At 41.2% G+C, this 11755-nt stretch overlaps 1 protein-coding gene across 1 annotated transcript in view; it reads left to right on the top strand.

Annotated features, from left to right (window-relative positions):
• The first annotated feature begins 68 nt into the window (after positions 1-68).
• The window catches only part of ZCCHC2 (zinc finger, CCHC domain containing 2), a 54120-nt gene continuing 42433 nt past the window's right edge, over positions 69-11755 (top strand). Inside the window, exon 1 of the mRNA XM_011953597.1 lies at positions 69-148. The gene's annotated coding sequence lies outside the window, so the exon portion shown is untranslated. The remainder of the gene's footprint in view (positions 149-11755) is intronic.

The raw sequence follows: 11755 nt of genomic DNA, 5'->3' as shown, positions 1-11755 counted from the left end.
GTGACCGGCGCACCGGCCCCGCCGCCGGCGCCCTCTTGGCCTCTTCCCGCGGAGGCCAAGTCTTGGGCTAGCGCCGAAGACTTCCAGCGGGACTCGAGAACCACGTGGATGCTGCGCTCGGCAGTGCTGGGCAGTGGCGATAACCCTGGTAAAGGGAAATTTGTGTGGCAGCATTCCCCCCCCCGGAAGTAACCTTTTAGACACAAGTATGCTACTTTAATTGGGAGTCATACTTTTTCTTAACTACTGTCTGAGTGAAGATCTTTGGTGTGCCAAACGACGTATTTTCAGACTTACTATTGGTTAACATAAAGCTAGTGTCCTTTTAATTCTTTTTTATTAAAGTAGTAGTATACTGGCCCAGAATAGTGCCCCTGGCTCACAAGACTTACTTGTATCCAGTACTGAATCAGCTTGTCTATTAAAAAATTTAAAAACTAATTACATTTACAGATAGAACATGTCTTTAATGCCAATTTTATATTACATGCTTTGAAGTTGACTGGACCCAGCAACTGTTAGTGACATGCCATGGTTACAGTGTTAATAGTTGAGGTACCAGGTCCACAGGTTGCCGGTAGAATATACTTTTTAGGTTACATTGGACATACAGGAAAACTCAACAAAGATGTTTTTACTTTTAAGAGTAACATTTCCAGAGTTTTTCTTTGTTATTTGGATTACTTTATAGTAAATATTACATTGGATTACAACTTAAATGTCAGCATTCTTTTTAGGAGGCTTGTACATAAATCTCACGTTCTTAACACAACTGTGGTGGACTGCCAGTAACTTGTACAAAATTCAACAAATAGTCCAGGGAGCAGTAGTGAAGTCACACTCATTAATAGTGTCCTAGGAACTCTGTGTGATTGCTACAATCCTGTGTTACGAAGTTACAGACTGATTATATAGCATAGCTGAAAACGCTTGGTTTTTAAAATGGGTGTGTTCCTGTTATTAGGAAGCCAAACTATTAATTGTGTGTTAGCAACAAAAAAATGCATACGTATTTTAAAAGGTACTAGTTTTGTTGCTGTTTCATTGAAAAGACAGGAAGCAAGACAGGGAAGCAATGTTTGCATACTTAAAGACATTATTTAACTGTTGAGGAAAATGGGTATTCTTATTTTGGAGGTTTAGCCCCCAACTAGCGACACAAAGGTATAAGAAGCATAAAACGTGTAGGACGATCATAGTAGTGGTTATTGATTAATACGGTATGGCGATTCTCTGGAGATTGTGTCATCAATATCTTCAGAGCTTAATTGCTTGGCTAATAGTACTAATGTTTGAATGAAAGATTAAAATGTAAACTTTCGATACTAAGGCACAAAATCATCCTGTGTTTTCGTGTTATTTGAACTCAGAAAACATATTTGAGTTCATCATTTGAATCCACAAAAATTAAGTAGCCGTGGGTCTTTCACTTACTAAAAGTGGTGCATTTAGTTAAAAAGAAAACCTTGTGGCCGGGCGCGGTGGCTGACTCCTGTAATTCTAGCACTTTGGGAGGTCGAGGCGGGCGGATCACAAGTTCAGGAGTTTGAGACCAGCCTGGCCAATATGGTGAAACCCCGCCTCTACTAAGAAAAATACAAAAAATATTAGCCGGCAGTGGTGGCACGTGCCTGTTGTCTCAGCTACTTGGGAGGCTGAGGCAGGAGAATCGCTTGAACCCGGGAGGCGGAGGTTGCAGTGAGCCGAGATGGCGCCACTGCACTCCAGCTTGGGCAACAGAGTGAGACTTTGTCTCAAAAAAAAAAAAAGAAAGAAAGAAAACCTTGCAAAATTGTTACTTTTTCATTGCGTAGTTTAGTTAGCTAAATTGTACTTGATAGAGCAAGTGCTTTGATGAACTTTGCAATATAGGAAACATACTGGAAGAAAACTCTTAAAAGAATTTTAACGTAATCAATGCTACTTAAAGATAACTTGAATGTGGATGTGGCCGCCAGAATCCTAGTGAGAGAGTAACTGAAAATGAGAGGGAAAAGGTTGATTGTCAGAATTTCGGTTATTATAGGAGGCACTAAAAAAGATGGTTTTTTGGCCAGGCACAGTGGCTCACACCTGTAATTCCAGCAGTTTAGAAGGCCAAGGCGGGTGGATAGCCTGAGGTCAGGAGTTCAAGACCATCCTGACCAACAAGGTGAAACCCCTATCTCTACTAAAAATATAAAAATTAGCTGGGCGTGGTGGCAGGCGCCTGTAGCGCCAGCTACATGGGAGGCTGAGACAGGAGAACTGCTTGAACCTGGGAAGTGGAGGTTGTAGTGAGCCGAGATCATGCCACTGCACTCCAGCCTGGGTGACAGAGTGAGACTCTTGTCTCAAAAAAAAAAAAGAAAAAAGATGCTCTTTTAAAATGACCAGTTCTAATGTTTATTGGTAATATTAATAAATACCTTTATTTAACTCACTGGCCCCTGCTGCTGGGTTATTTGATATTTTAAAGTGAATAGTGTTGTTGGGGCCGTGGGTGCTGCCTGAGGCTTCCCTCCCGCCACTCTGGGAGTGTTAGGATTCAGTGAAGGCGTCCTCCTTACTTGTAGAGTAGTATCTGCTTCATGGTCTTCAATAAATGTTAGCAGTTGCAGGTGAAAGCTAGCCTTGTGTAGATGGTGGTGGTAGAGAAGTGGGCACAGCATCTCACATACTGAGAGTGGGGACCAGAAACAGCTGTGCCTTTCATGGGAAATTTTAGGTTGGTTTGGCTACAGCAAAGAATAAAAGCAGTTCAGTTATAAAAGTCATTTGGAAGAGGCTTTTTAGAATATATTAGAGTTAAATAGTGATTATTTTAGTAGGAAATAATTATTAAAATCCTGAGTTCCTTCCCCAGTTACATTTTTCTATGCAGTCATTTTCCAGGTAAGGAGAACTCAGAAAAAGTCTCATGTATACCATGGTGGGAGGCGGGAGCGGGTGCTGGATGTGGAGAGGAAGTACATTCTTTTTCTCAAGTTGACTAAAATATGTCTGTGTGATTTATTTATACATACCCATGGTGTCTACATCCGGGGATTCAACCAACTATGGATCAAAAATATTAGGGAAAAAATTACATGTGTACTGAACACGTACAGACTTTTTTTCGTGTAATCCAAAACAATACAGTATAACAGCTATTCACACAGCATTTATGTTGTGTTAGATATAAGTAATCTGGAGCTATTTAGAGTATACAGGAGGATGTACGTAGGTTATATGCAAATACTAGGCCATTTTATTTCCAGACTGGAGCACTTTTGAATTTTGGTATTGGGAGGTTCTGGTACCAATTCCTCATGGGTATTGGGGGATAACTGTACGTGTACTGTACATACATGTTGCCTTAATTTTTTGTGTGTGGCCAGGGGGTCAGGAAGAGTGTCGTAGAGGCTATTAGAAGACCTTGAAGAATGATAGCCATGTTTAGTAGAGCCCAAGACTTGGAGGCTTATGTTTCAACTCTGCCACCAGCTCTGTAATAGTTGTCAGCCAGGCCACTTAAATCCCGAGTCTTACCTGTAAAATGGGGATAATTTACAGTGTTATCTGTAAAATGGGGATAATAACTTTCGAGGTTTTGGTGATTGTATTAATTCGCAAAATAATTCGCATGCTGTCTTGAACATGCATCCTTTCTTGAGATTAGTGCTCAGTGCATATTTTCCACTAACACAACCTGCAGTGTTTTCAGGAATATGTTTTCTTTTTTTTTAACCTGATAAAAATCCTTATAGTGGAGTGTTTTATATATTCTCTGTTACCATCCCTGTGAATAGATTGATGTTAGCGAAGGACGGGCAATTGAAAAGGTGGTATTTGAGACACATTTATTTGGAGCAGTTATTTTTGTTAGCACTTGTAAAGATGTAGTATTCTACAGATAAACCCAAAGGAAGGAATTCCGTGAATCACAGAACGTTAAAATAGATATTTTCCTCGTATTGGATTTGGGGATGGGGATGGAGAAAATGCATGTTTTAGATTTAGGTGATGATTCTTATGCAGCCATAATCTACTTAAATCCTTATCCTGTTTTCATATTTAGCTAGAAAACTATTCTATAACTTAAAGCTGTTTTGCAGTTTTGTTAAGTTACATGATTCTTTGTTCGGAGCACAGACTAGAATCCATGGAATAATTAAGAACATTTTTTTTTACCTTTTTTATAAAAGCTGTTAAATTGGCCAATTTTTAACTTATTTAGTATTTTTCTCTTGAGAAATGTTAAGCTAATTTTATTTATTTATTTTTTTAAAGGGAAGCAAAAAGGCCTGTACTACTCTCAAGGCAGACTGAACTTATTTCATTGACTGTTTTTCGTTATGGAGGACTGTGTGTAACAGTACTTCTTTTACTTACAAAGAATTATTTGTCACAAAAGCCTCATTCATTCACTGACATTTTGGGGTTCTTTTCTCTGTAAACAGTCAATCTAGAAGGGAAGGGCCTAATCCGGTGTTTATGTTACAGGTGTAGCCTGGCTGGGCCGGGGGCAGTTGGCTTCCTTCTGTTCTTCCTATACTCTCGGGAACATTTGACCTTTAGTTCCTTTCTAAATGCCTTAGCTCATTAGAAGTGTTCTGTGCTCATTCAAGAAATCATTTATTTGAGGTCAGATTTATATTTTGAAAAGTTAATTTTGGCAAATTATTTGGTCTTCCCAGACTCCAGATTGTCCAGTACAAAGTAGGGATATCATTGTTATCTGTTTCATATAATTGTTGTGAGGATGAATGTGTTAATGTAAATGAAAATGCTTGGTAAACAGGAGTGAGATATATGTATTATTCATAGAGTGATTAGCACAATTTGGTTGCAGTGGATGAGTAGAAAAATAAGACATTAGGTGAGGTGTGGTGGCTCACGCCTGTAATCTCAACACTTTGGGAGGCCGAGGCAGAGGGATCGCTTGAGCCCAAGAGTTTGAAGCCAACCCTGACAACTTAGTGAGACCCCCATCTCTACAAAAAGTAAAAAGAAAAAAAAAATTAGTTGGGTGTGGTGTCGTGTACCTGTAGTCCCAACTACTCAGGAGGCTCCAACTACTCAGGAGGCTGAGGCGGGAGGATCACTTGAGCCTAGGAGGTCAAGGCTGCAGTGAGCTGTGGTGGTTCCACTGCACTCTAGCCTGAGCAACAGAGTGAGACGCTGTCTCAAAAAGGAGGAGAGAAGAAAGTGGAAAAGAAAGACATTTGAAGAGATAGTAGGGTTAGGTTATAGAAGGCCTCGAAGGTCATGTTAAAAGAATAGGTTGTCAGTGGGTTGCAGTGGGAGCCAGTTGAAGGGGTGTGTGTGTGTGCGCACGCGCCCTCATGACGTGTATCTCATTGAATGTCAGCTGTCACTCTAACGTGAATCTGTATGAAAAGAACACATGATTGATTTTTTAAAAATCTTCCAGACTCACTCAGTTCTCTCAATGGTACCATTATGTTTCTAGTCACTCTGAATTGTTTGATGACCTTAATCGTCTTCTCCCATCACATCCTGAATGGACACTTTCCTCATCCTTGCCTGACACCATTCTCTCTTGGGACTTTATGCCGAGACTTTTTTTTTTTTTTTTAAATACTTTAAGTTCTAGGGTACGTGTGCATGACATGCAGGTTTGGTACATATATATACATGTGCCATGTTGGTGTGTTGCACCCATTAACTTCTCATTTACATTAAGTGTATCTCCTAATGCTATCCCTCCCCTATCTTCCCACCCCATGACAGGCCCCAGTGTGTGATGTTCACCTTCCTGTGTCCCAGTGTTCTCATTGTTCAGTTCCCACCTATGAATGAGAACATATGCCGAGACTTTTATAGTAGCCTCCTGATTCCCCTGCTTTTTAGCCTTCCCACCTCTAATCTTTTGGATACTACTGCCAGATACACTTTTCTAAGGCAATACTTAATGATACTACGTTTTCTTTCTTTCAGTAACTGATAGACCCTGACCTCTAATAAGTCTTCAGACTCAAAATCTCCTCTTTCCACTCTTTTTTCATACATCCTCCCTTTCATTCCAGGCTGGGCTCATGCCATCGTCTCTTGTATGGTGTTTTCTGAAATTGTCCCTATGGCAGTCTTAAAAGATTATTTGCTGCCACTGAATTTTAGATGCACATATATCATTGTAATTTTGGTATTTCTGTGATTCTTTGTCTTTTTAACATTTAAGATTGACCTCTCAGGCCAGGTGTGGTGGCTCATACCTGTAATCCCAGCACTGTGGGAGGCTGAGGCGGGTGAATCGCTTGAGCCCAGGAGTTCAAGACCAGCCTGGGCATCTCTACAGAAAAATAACAAAAATTAGCCGAGTGTGGTGGTGCATGTCTGTAGTCCCAGCTACTCAGGAGGCTGAGACAGGAGGATCACTTGAGCCTAGGAGGATTGCTTGAGCCCTGGAGGCAGAGGCTGCAGTGAGCTGAGATCATGCCACTGCACTCCAGCCTGGGTACTAGAGTGAGACCCTGTCTTAAAAATCAGTAAATAAATAAAATAAATTTGACCTTTCACACTAGAATTTTAAGTTCCCCAAAGGCTTCAGGCATTGTGCCTCTTTTTTTTTTTTGTCAGCATCGTGTGTGTCATAATTGCTCAGTCATAATTTCCTGTGTTTGGACTTGGAAAATACATAGCTTTGCAAAATACTAGGCTGGGTGCGGTGGCTCATGCCTGTAATCCCAGCACTTTGAGAGGCCGAGGCGGGTGGATCACTTGAGGTCAGGAGTTCGAGACCAGCCTGGCAAATATAGTGAAACCTGTCTCCACTAAAAATACAAAAATTAGCCGGGTATGTAGTGGGCGCCTGTAATCCCAGTTACTCCTGAGGCTGAGGCAGCAGAATCGCTTGAATCCGGGAGGCAGACATTGCAGTGAGCCGAGATTGTGCCACTACACTCCAGCCAGGGTGATACAGCGAGACGAAGAAAAATACCAATATGATACACTGCTTTAAAGTTAAGTATATTGAGGTTGGGCACAGTGGCTAAAGCCTATAAACCCCGCACTTTGGGAGGGCGAGGCAGGTGGATCACCTGAGGTCAGGAGTTCGAGACCAGCCTGACCAACGTGGTGAAACCCTGTCTCTGATTTTAAAAAATACAAAAATTAGCCAGGCGTGGTGGCGCATGCCTATAATTCCAGTTACTCCAGAGGCCGAGGCAGGAGTATTGCTTGAACCCAGGAGGCAGAGGTTGCAGTGAGCCGAGATGGTGTCATTGCACTCCAGCCTGGGCAACAAGAGCAAAACTCTGCCTCAAAAAAAAAAAAAAAAAAAAAAAAATAAGTATATCATGTAGTGATTTTGTCTTATTTTGAATTGTACTTACCAGTATTTACTTTATAAAAAATATTTGCAGTTATACAGGATAGGCACAATTATTTTGGAAATAAGAGGAATTGTTTCTTTATATAAAAAGCATGGAACAAGTGTAGATTTGAATTGAATCTTCAATGGGTGGTTGCTGACTGGCTGTGCTTATTTAATATGCCTTCCAAATCAGTCTATTTGCAGCCTGGGCAACATAGCAAGACCCCATCTCTAAAAAAAAATTAGCCTGGTATGGTGGTACATGCCTATAGTCCCAGCTACTCAAGAGACTGAGGTGGGAAGATTGCTTGAGCAGAGAAGTCAAGGCTGAAGTGAGCCGTGATTGCATTACTGTACAATCCAGCCTGGGAGACAGAGGGAAATCCTGGCTTAAAAAAAAAAAAAATCAGATTATTTCTGCTCCCTGTGTTAATTGAGCTTTTGTGTGTGGAGTGCATAAATTGGTGCAGATCTAGCAGTGACATTTTGATAGGATGGAAAAGTCATATATTAACCTATTTTCTTATTGCCTGCATAGTTGTTGGTAGGTAGCCTGCAGTGTTTGATCTCCAGTTTTTGTTTTTTTTTTTTTTTTTTGAGACAGAGTCTTGCTCTGTCACCCAGGCTGGAGTGCAGTGGCCGGATCTCAGCTCACTGCAAGCTCCGCCTCCCGGGTTTACGCCATTCTCCTGCCTCAGCCTCCCGAGTAGCTGGGACTACAGGCGCCCGCCACCTCGCCTGGCTCGTTTTTTTTTTGTATTTTTTGGTAGAGACCGGGTTTCACCGTGTTAGCCAGGATGGTCTCGATCTCCTGACCTCGTGATCCGCCCGTCTCGGCCTCCCAAAGTGCTGGGATTACAGGCTTGAGCCACCGCGCCCGGCCTGATCTCCGGTTTATGATCTACTTGAGGGGTGGTGTGAGTCAGATGTAGAATTGGGGTAGTGCCTTGCTTATGATTGGAAAGAGAATAACTAAACTTTGGTCACTGAAGTGAACACTCGATAACATAAATGTTGGGGAATTTTTATGTTTCTCGTTAGAAGTGTCTCAATTGGGAAGTTTCCCATAGTACAGTTGATTTTTGTCTTGGGTATCAAATGATTGAAATTCACTGGTGGTCCTAAATGGGAGATGGCGTGGTCACATGTGAACCAAATACTGTAATGTTTGGGAGTATTTGCTTGAGAAAGAGGTCATCCCTCATACAAAGAGGTTGTGGCATTGAGTGTTGAGTAGTTTTATTAGTTTGGGGAAATTGCCCATTCTGTAATAACTAGTGGCATGAAACACAAGTCCTAATGCAATGTTTGGCAACACTATAGTAAATCACTTACGGCCGTAGATCCTTCTTATGCTCTATAAGCTTACATTTCTACGTGGTTCTAAGAATGTTTTTGCACTGGGGGTGAAGCAGTGGCTCTGCTGCAGGTGCTAGAAGGCATGGAAGTTCCTTCCAGCTTCTGAGCCCAGGCTCACATCCTTCCTGAGGACCTCTTGGCCTCCCTCCCTCATCTCTCGTGGGGCAAGGCTGTGACAGCGAAGGCAGAGTCAGATGTGGGCTGGGGAGGAGATGTGCACTTCTCTAGATTCTTGTGCACTCATGCATGCATTCTTTTTACCTCACCCCAAAACACCCTGGTGTGGGGATTTAAAGATGTGGCGGCTGCTGGCCCAGGGATATGGCAATTTCTGAATCATCTTCCTAGTTCTAGGGTTAAAAGATGTTTTCCTTCTGTAGTGAGAGCATGTCGGCAAAGGAAGTACAGATGCTGGTGCTGAAGGAGGAGACCTGTGAATCTGGCTATTTAAAGAACAGAATTACGCCCAAACTTAGTGACTGAAAACAATGACCATTTTATTACCATCTCTCACAGTTTTGTGGGTGAGGGATTTAGACAGATAACTATAGTGAAGAGTTTGTCTCTCTTCTAGGGTTTCTGGAATGCAGCTGGGGCCCAGATGGCATCTCTGGACCCCTCTCCTCAGAAGTGCGTGTCTCGTGGTGACTCAGTACTCCAAGCCCAAGTGTCCAGGAGGCCCAGGCTGAGGCTTCCCAGAAGAGCATCACCACCAGCACATTCTAAAGCCAGCCTAGATCCACTGAGTGGGGAGTTTGTTCCACTTTTCTGCGGGAGGAGTATTCAATAATTTTTAACTACCTTTAATCTTCCATGGAAGCTTAATAGAATGTTATTAGATACTACTGTTAATTTTCTAAGTCTCATTTGACAATTGGGAAAACTTAAGAAGTTAGTGAATTTGGTTTTAAAAAATAAACTCTTACTGCTCTGTTATTATGTTCGGAATATCTTGGATTTTTAAATTTATAGTCTATGTCAAGGGACTAGAAGAACTATGTAGAATATTGTTAGGTGAACTAAAACTCCATCTGTGGTTTGACGTTGGTTAACAGCAACAAAAGGCAAATATGACCTTTGTTCTAATGGTATGTTTTCAGAGAAGAGTTTTTTAGGATGTCCAGCTACTTGGCTGTTTCACAAGGTCCCCACAGTTAAGAAATCTGAAGTATGTAATTGTGATGGGTCTACGTGGGATCTGTGGCAAAACCATCTAGATCACCTGAACTACGTGCCGTGTAGGTTTGTGCTAATCAGTAGCTCTTAAGGCAAGCAATAGGACAGAAGAAGCTTTGCCTCAGGCAAATTAAGAAAGGAGAATGCACTGGTACTGAAGTTCCTTGTATGCTTGTGTGTATTTTTGCAGGCTTAGAATCTTTAAACCCTGCTTTCTTGATTCAAGCAGAGAAAAAGTCTCCACTTTTCTCTTGGCCTTGACACTTTCCTCCAACTAGTCTTCATAAAATGCTGATTCTGGCATTTCAACTGTTCTGCATTTTCGTGGGAATCTGAACTTAACAGATAAAGCGGGTTCTATTCATCTTTATACGATTCCATTAAAGTAGGAGTTCTCAGATTTTATGCTACCCTTCCCCCTAAGGAAAGTAAAGAGGGAGTGCAGGGCAGACAGCGTCGCCCAGCAGCCACCCACCACTGGGGCTGCCGAACGGCCTAATTCTCATCTCCAGCTCATGCAGCATTACATGAGTGAGTTTAGTAATAGCTTCTAAATTTAGTCTACATGATTTTATAGCATTGATACATGCTGAGACTTGGAGGAGAAAATAAACATTTAATTAGTAGATATTCCATGGGATGATGAACTTGGACTTTGGATAGAAACTCAAACTTCATTTTTCTCCCTAAGTTATTAAACAGGAGGCTACTTCTTGGTTGTTACATTGGGTTCATAAAGTTAACTTCAGAACTCAAAAATGAGATTTTGATAGTGAAGCAAACTACTTTCATACAGTTGCTTCAATTTAATGTTTGTGGAGGCAGTGTGATCATTTCTGTTTTTAGTTTTTATTGTGATGTAAAATACATAGCATAAAATTCTCATTTTATCTCCTTTTGAGCGTACAGTTCAGCAGCATTAAGTACATTCCCATTGTCGTGAGTCATCACCGTCTCCAAACATTCTATCATCCCAAACGGAAATTCTATACCCATTCAAAAAATAACACCCTATTCCTTCCAGTACCTCGTAACTACTATTTACTTTGTTGCTTTAGAGACAGGGTCTTGCCCTATTGCTCAGGCTGAAGTGCAGTGTCACGATCATGGGTCACTGCAGCCTCGAACTCCTGGGCCCAAGCATTCCTCCCATCTCAGCCTCCCAAGTAACTGAGAATGCAGAAGACTACAGGCACATACCACCACTTCTGGCTAATTAAAAAAAAAAAAATTATTTTGTAGAGATAGGATCTTGCAATGTTGCCCAGTCTGGTCTTGAACTACTTGCCTTATGTGATCCTCCCACCTTAGCCTCCCAAAGTGCTGGGATTACACGTGTGAGCTACCACACCTAGCCAGTATTCTACTTTCTTTATGAACTTGACTATTCTAGGTATCTCATATAAGTAGAATCATGCTGTATTTGTTCTTTTGTGTCTGACTTTTTTCACCTAGCATACTCTCTTCAGGATTCATCCAAATTCTGTTATATATCAGAATTGCATTCCTTTTTAAGGCTGAATCATAGGTAATTGTATATGTACACCATATGTTGTTTATCTGTTCATCTGTTGATGGATTTGGAGTTGTTTCCACCTTGTGGCTATTGTGAATAACTGCTGTGAACACTGGTGTACAGATTATGTTTGCATTTCTGCTTTCAGTTCCTTTGGGTATATCTTAGAAGGGGAATTGCTGGATCATAAAATAATTCTGTGTTTAATATTTTGAAGAACTGTCTTCAGCAGTAGTTATATTATTTTCATTTCCACCATCAATGTGTAAGGGTTCCATTTTCTTCACATTCTTGCCAACACTCTTTTTAAATAATAGTCATCCTAATGGGTATAAAGGGGTATCTTATTGTGCATCTCACTAATGAAAACATTTTTTGCATATTTTGCATTAGTTTACATTTGAAAG

This window comes from Colobus angolensis, unplaced genomic scaffold (assembly GCF_000951035.1).
Source record: "Colobus angolensis palliatus isolate OR3802 unplaced genomic scaffold, Cang.pa_1.0 Scaffold369, whole genome shotgun sequence".
Classification (NCBI taxonomy): Eukaryota; Metazoa; Chordata; class Mammalia; order Primates; family Cercopithecidae; genus Colobus; species Colobus angolensis.
Note: the sequence above shows the minus strand (reverse complement) of the source record. Positions and strands in the feature narration are given on the sequence as shown.